Raw genomic sequence first — 6,000 nt, 5'->3', positions numbered from 1 at the left:
TGACCATGAAAATATTAGTATGACAAAAATCAACATGAACGTGCATGAATATGCTCACCACCCCCAACCAAAATCTGACAATGTTCTCAATGTCTAAAAAGATAATAAATGTAAAAGAGCAGGGAAAGAGAACACCTGGATAGCGAGCGTCGAGTGATAAAGCGAATATTGATTCTCTAAAACATGAAAAATTGAAAACACAAAATGATAACAAATAAAATAAAATGACAAAAGGGAAATAAACAGAAAACAAACCTATGTACAAACAATTTGGAACACTACTCAGACTTGGTAAACCGGTTCCACGAGAGTGACTTCTTCAGGCTGGGTCACCCTCTCTATATAGTGTTTCAGTCGCTGGCCATTTACTTTGAATTCTCTCCCATCAGTTGGGTCTATGACCTCAACAGCACCGTTGGGAAAGACGGTTTTCACAACATATGGGCCAGTCCACCTTGATCTCAGCTTGCCAGGGTGGATATGCAAACGAGAGTCATAAAGATGCACTCATTGGTTTGGCTCAAATTCTTTTCTTAGGATCTGCCTATCATGGGCCGCTTTCATTTTAGCCTTGTAGATCCTAGAGTTGTCATAAGCATCATTTCTTAACTCTTCAATTTCTGACAACTGAAGCTTACGATTGAGTCCTGCTGGCTTAAGATCAAAATTTAGGCTTTTAACTGCCCAATAAGATTTGTGTTCTAGCTCAATAGGAAGGTGGCAGGCTTTACCATAGACTAGCCTATAAGGAGACATACTAAGTTGAGTTTTGTAAGCAGTGTGGTATGCCCAGAGAGCATCGAGAAGTCTTGAGGACTAATCTTTGCGGTTAGGATTAACCATTTTTTCTAAGATTTGCTTAATTTCTCGGTTGGCTAACTCAGCTTGGCCATTTTTCTGTGGGTGATAAGGCAATGCAACCTTATGAATTACACCATATTTTAGCATTAAGGTCTCAAAAGAATAGTTGCAAAAATGGGTGCCTTGATCACTTATGATAGCGTGAGGTGTGCCAAACCTAGATAACACATTTTCCTTTAAGAATTTCACAACAGTTGTGTTATCATTATTTCGACAAGGCACAGCTTCCACCCATTTTGAGACATAGTCTATGGCGAGGAGAATGTAAAGGTAGCCAGAAGAAGGTGGAAATGGTCCCATAAAGTTTATCCCCCAACAATCGAATATTTCTATTACAAGAATTGGGTTTAATGGCATCATATGTCGTCCGAACAGGGCACCTAATTTCTGACACCTTTCACATGATCGACAAAAATTGTTAGTGCCTTTGAACAAAGTGGGCCAATAAAGACCACACTGTAAGATTTTTGCAGCAGTCTTTTTCATAGAAAAATGACCACCACAAGCTTCATTATGACAAAAGTTCAGAACACTAAAAATTTCATCATCTGGAATGCAACGTCTCATAATTTGGTCGGGGCAATACTTAAAAAGATATGGATCGTCCCAATAGAAGTTACGAACCTCGACCAAAAATTTACGTTTATCTTGTGCACTCCATGCAGTTGGAAGTTCGCCAGTCACTAAGTAATTAACGATATGAGCGTACCATGGCAACTTAGTGACTGTGAAGAGATGTTCATCAGGGAAGTCATCTTAAATGGCTGGGCCATCAGTGGAATCAGAAAATTCAAGATGAGATAAGTGGTCTGCTACCACGTTTTCAACTCCTTTCTTGTCTTTTATGGTCAGATCAAATTCCTGTAACAGAAGGATCCACCTAATTAAACACGCCTTAGCATCCTTTTTGGAAAGGAGGTATTTTAAGGCGGAATGGTCTGTAAAGACTGTGATAGGTGAACCAATCAGGTAGGAACGAAACTTGTCAAGTGCGAATACTACAGCAAGTAACTATTTCTCAGTAGTAGAATAGTTCATCTGAGCACTGTTAAGAGTTCTACTTGCATAATAAACAACAAAGGGCTTCCCTTCCCTTCATTGACCTAAGACGGCCCCTATAGCATAATTGCTAGCATCACACATGACTTCGAACGGTAAGGTCCAATCTGGTGGCTGAATGATAGGGGCAGAAGTAAGTTTTGCAACGAGCGTTCAGAAAGATTCTTCACACTCAGGTGTCCAACTGAACACAACATATTTTGCTAGGAGGTTTGACAAAGGGCGAGCAATTGTCGAAAAAAATTGTATGAACCTCCTATAGAATCCTGCATGCCCAAGAAAAGATTGAATGTCTTTAACAGTCTTGGGGGTGGGCAGCTTTGATATGAGTTCAATCTTTGATTGATCAACCTCAATTCCTCGTTCCGACACGACATGCCCCAAGACTATGCCTGATGGCACCATGAAATGACACTTTTCCCAGTTGAGTACCAAGCCATTCTCTTTGCAACGTTTAAGCACAGATTCTAAATTGAGAAGGCTTGACTCAAAGGAATCTCCAAAGACTATCAAATCATCCATGAATACTTCCATACATTTCTCGATCATATCACTAGATATGCTCATCATGCATCGTTGGAAAGTGGCTGGAGCATTGCACAGGCCAAATGGCATGCGCCGAAAGGCAAAAGTACCAAAAGGATAAGTGAATGTGGTCTTATCCTGAACTTCTAGGGCAATCTTGATTTGGTAATACCCTGAATAATCATCGAGAAAACTATAGAAAGGATGACCTGCCACACGTTCCAATATTTGATCATTGAATGGAAGTGGAAAATGGTCTTTGCGGGTGGCTGCATTTAATTTTCTATAATCAATGCACCTGCGCCACCCAGTTGTGACCTTGGTAGGAACAAGTTCCCCTTTTTCATTTTGTATCACTGTTACCCCAGATTTCTTGGGAACAACCTGAGTTGGACTGACCCATTTACTGTCAGCAACAGGATAGATTATGCCAGAATCAAGAAGTTTCAAGACTTCAGTCTTTACTACTTCCTTCATCGTTGGGTTCAATCTTCTTTGAGGGTCACGACGTGGTATAGCCCCGTCTTCCAATTGAATGTGATGGGAGCAAATTAAAGGACTAATACCTTTGATGTCAGCTATCGTCCATCCTAATGCATCTCTTTGTTCTTGCAACACATTGATGAGTTTGCACTCTTGTGTGGCATTGATCTTGGAGGATATTATTACAGGAAAAGTGTTGTCAGCTCCCAGGAAAACATGCTTAAGACTATCGGGAAGTTGGGCCAACTTTGGTCGAGGAGCTTGTTCAATGGATGGTTTTGGTGCTTCTCGGTCTTGAGGGAGTTCCTCAAAGATTGAATTCCAAAACATGGTTCTTCTAGCCTGTGAGTGTTTGACGATTTCAGGTTTGATTTTAGACTCATCGGGCTCAAAACTTTCTGAAATTTGGAAGAGGTGATTAAAATGATTAGACGTGTATTTCGCTTCGACCTCTTCCGAAATAAGTGTATCGATCAGATATGATTGGAAACACTCATCGTTATCAGGTGGTTGTTTGCCGATATGGAAAACATTCACTTCTAGAGTCATGTTCCCGAAAGAGATTTTCATGAGACCATTCCTATATTTAATGAGTGCATTTTCTGTTGCGAGGATAGGTCTACCGAGAATGATGGGAATTTTGGACTCTATACTCACTTCAGATTGAGTTTCCAAGATGAGAAAATCAATAGGGTAATAGAATTTTTCAATTTGAATCAAAACGTCTTCTACTACTCCCCGAGGTTTTTTAACTGATCGATCAGCCAATTGTAGCACCACGAATGTGGGCTTGAGTTCTCCTAGACCTAATTGCAAGTATATTGAATATGGCATGAGATTTACACTTGCTCCTAAGTCTAGAAGGGCTTGACCAAATTCCTACTCCCCAATCTGGCATGAGATGGTGGGACAACCAGGATCTTTGTACTTAGGCGGTGTCTTGCAGTCAATTACCGCGCTAGCTTGTTCCGCCAATAATGCAGTTTTCTTGACATGGTGCTTTCTTTTAACGGTGCACAAATCCTTGATAACCTTGGCATAAGCCGGCACTTGTTTGATCACATTCAACAATGGCAAGTTGATCTTCACTTGTGTTAAAAGGTCTAGGATTTCACCATGATTTTCCAGTACCTTTCCAGTGGATTTCAAAGCTTGAGGAAAGGGTACCTTTACTGGAATGCTTATTGGCACATCATCATCTGGAGCGGGCATTGACGTACTCGTTGTCTTAGTTAATGGTGAAACCGTACTTTGACCACTTCGAGTAGAGATGGCATTAAACTCTTTGAAATTTGTATCTGCAAAGGAGGAGTTTTGTGCCATGTGTTGCCCTTTTTGATGGATTAGAGGTTGAGCGGGAAGTCTGCCATGCTCTTGAATCACCAAAGTAGTGTTTAGCTTTGTCATTTGTATTTTCATGTCTTTCATTTCCTCTACCATTTGTGTGAAACAAGATTTGAGCTCTTGAGTTGAGGCTATTTGAGTTTTTGCAAGCATCTGCAAAGTATTCTCTAGATAATTACTTGACTGCATGTGATTTTAAGGAGCAACGTATGCTTTTGGCGGTTGTTGCTGCTCAGGCCTCCATTGGCTTCCAGATGCTTGGTTTGAATCCTTCTAGCTGAAATTTGGATGGTTGCGCCAACCAGGATTGTATGTGTTTGAGAAAGGGTTATAAGGCTTCTTGTAATCCCCTAAAGCATTGCATTGTTCCTCATTTCCTCCTGTTAACTCACCAAGAGTTGGGCACTCTTGCGGTTGATGTTCCACCCCTCCACAGATGAAGCATGGATCTCGTGTCTCTACCTTTGCAGCCATGTGGATTCCTCTGCCTTATTGAGATTTGAAAGCCTCGAATTTTTGTCTCAATGATTCAATTTGGATTTTGACGTTGTCATCTTCCTTTAATTGGTAGATTCCAGTTGATCGTGTCTTGTCCATAGGACTCGGTCCATTCCATGTGTAGGACTTTTCAGCAAGATTGTCGAGGTACTCGAAAGCTTCATCAGGATCTTTTTGAAGGAATTCACCATTGCACATCATTTGTACGAATTGTCTTTGTCCGGTTGTGAGACTGTCATAGAAATAGCTTATCAGACGCCAGCTTTCGTATCCATGATGTGGGCATTGATTTATCAAATCTCTAAACCTCTCCCAGACCTAATGGAAAGTTTCATGGTCTTTTTGGATGAAGGTAGAGATTTTCCTCTTAAGGCTACTAGTCTTATGGGGCGGGAAATATTTGGCAAAGAATGCTTTTGTCATTTCATCCCATGTTCCGATAGATCTAGGCCTTAAGGAATACAACCAGCCTTTTTCTTTGTCTTTGAACGAGAAAGGAAAGAATTTCAATCTCACAATGTTGGTGACATCATGCTCGGTTGTTGAATGTAGCCACCACTTCTTTGAATTCCCGTATATGCACGTACGGACTCTCATTTTCCAACCCATGGAAGGTTGGTAAGAGGTTAATCATGTCGGGTTTGAAATCGAAATTTGGCATATTGTTGGGATACATTATGCATGAAGGTGTGGCTATACGCGTAGGATGTAAATATTCCTGTAGCGTTCTTGGTTGGACTTCATCTTGATGAGCCATCGTGGGTGGTTCAGGAAGTCTCGGTGAATCGAGAGTGTTTGAACGAATGGAAGAAAATGACGAACTAGGAGAGTTTTCTAAAGTTTCTACTTGTTGTCTCACAAATCTCCCTAGTGCGTCTCTGTTTCGTGGCATAAATATTTTTTTTTATTTTGTAAGTATTATAAGCGCAAGTGTGTAATAATGTAATAAGTATACCCCAAAATGTTCCCAGGCCAATTAGAAAGGCTGCCAAGGTACCACTTTAGGCCCAAGAGCTTTTCTAGAACTCCCTGAGGTTCTTAGAAAAGATTGGAGGGTAACGCTAACACGGACCTTATTTAAGAACTAATTTTTCTAAGACAGAACAAGTTTGGTTTTTACTAATTTCAAAAATTACACAAATGTTCTCAATACTTTGTTTTTTTTTTCATGATTTAAAATTTTATGCTTTTTTTCGGAAAAAACCTAAATCTAGAAAATAAAATTCTAAA

At 40.3% G+C, this 6,000-nt stretch overlaps 1 non-coding gene across 1 annotated transcript; it reads left to right on the top strand.

Annotated features, from left to right (window-relative positions):
• The first annotated feature begins 5,038 nt into the window (after positions 1-5,038).
• LOC133820515 (small nucleolar RNA R71) lies at positions 5,039-5,145 on the top strand. The gene has a single exon (XR_009886923.1). It is a non-coding gene; the product is annotated as a small nucleolar RNA R71 (small nucleolar RNA).
• Positions 5,146-6,000: the final 855 nt, after the last annotated feature.

Source organism: Humulus lupulus, chromosome 2, assembly GCF_963169125.1.
Source record: "Humulus lupulus chromosome 2, drHumLupu1.1, whole genome shotgun sequence".
NCBI classification, from domain to species: Eukaryota; Viridiplantae; Streptophyta; class Magnoliopsida; order Rosales; family Cannabaceae; genus Humulus; species Humulus lupulus.
This window is presented reverse-complemented; position numbering and strand designations above follow the sequence as displayed.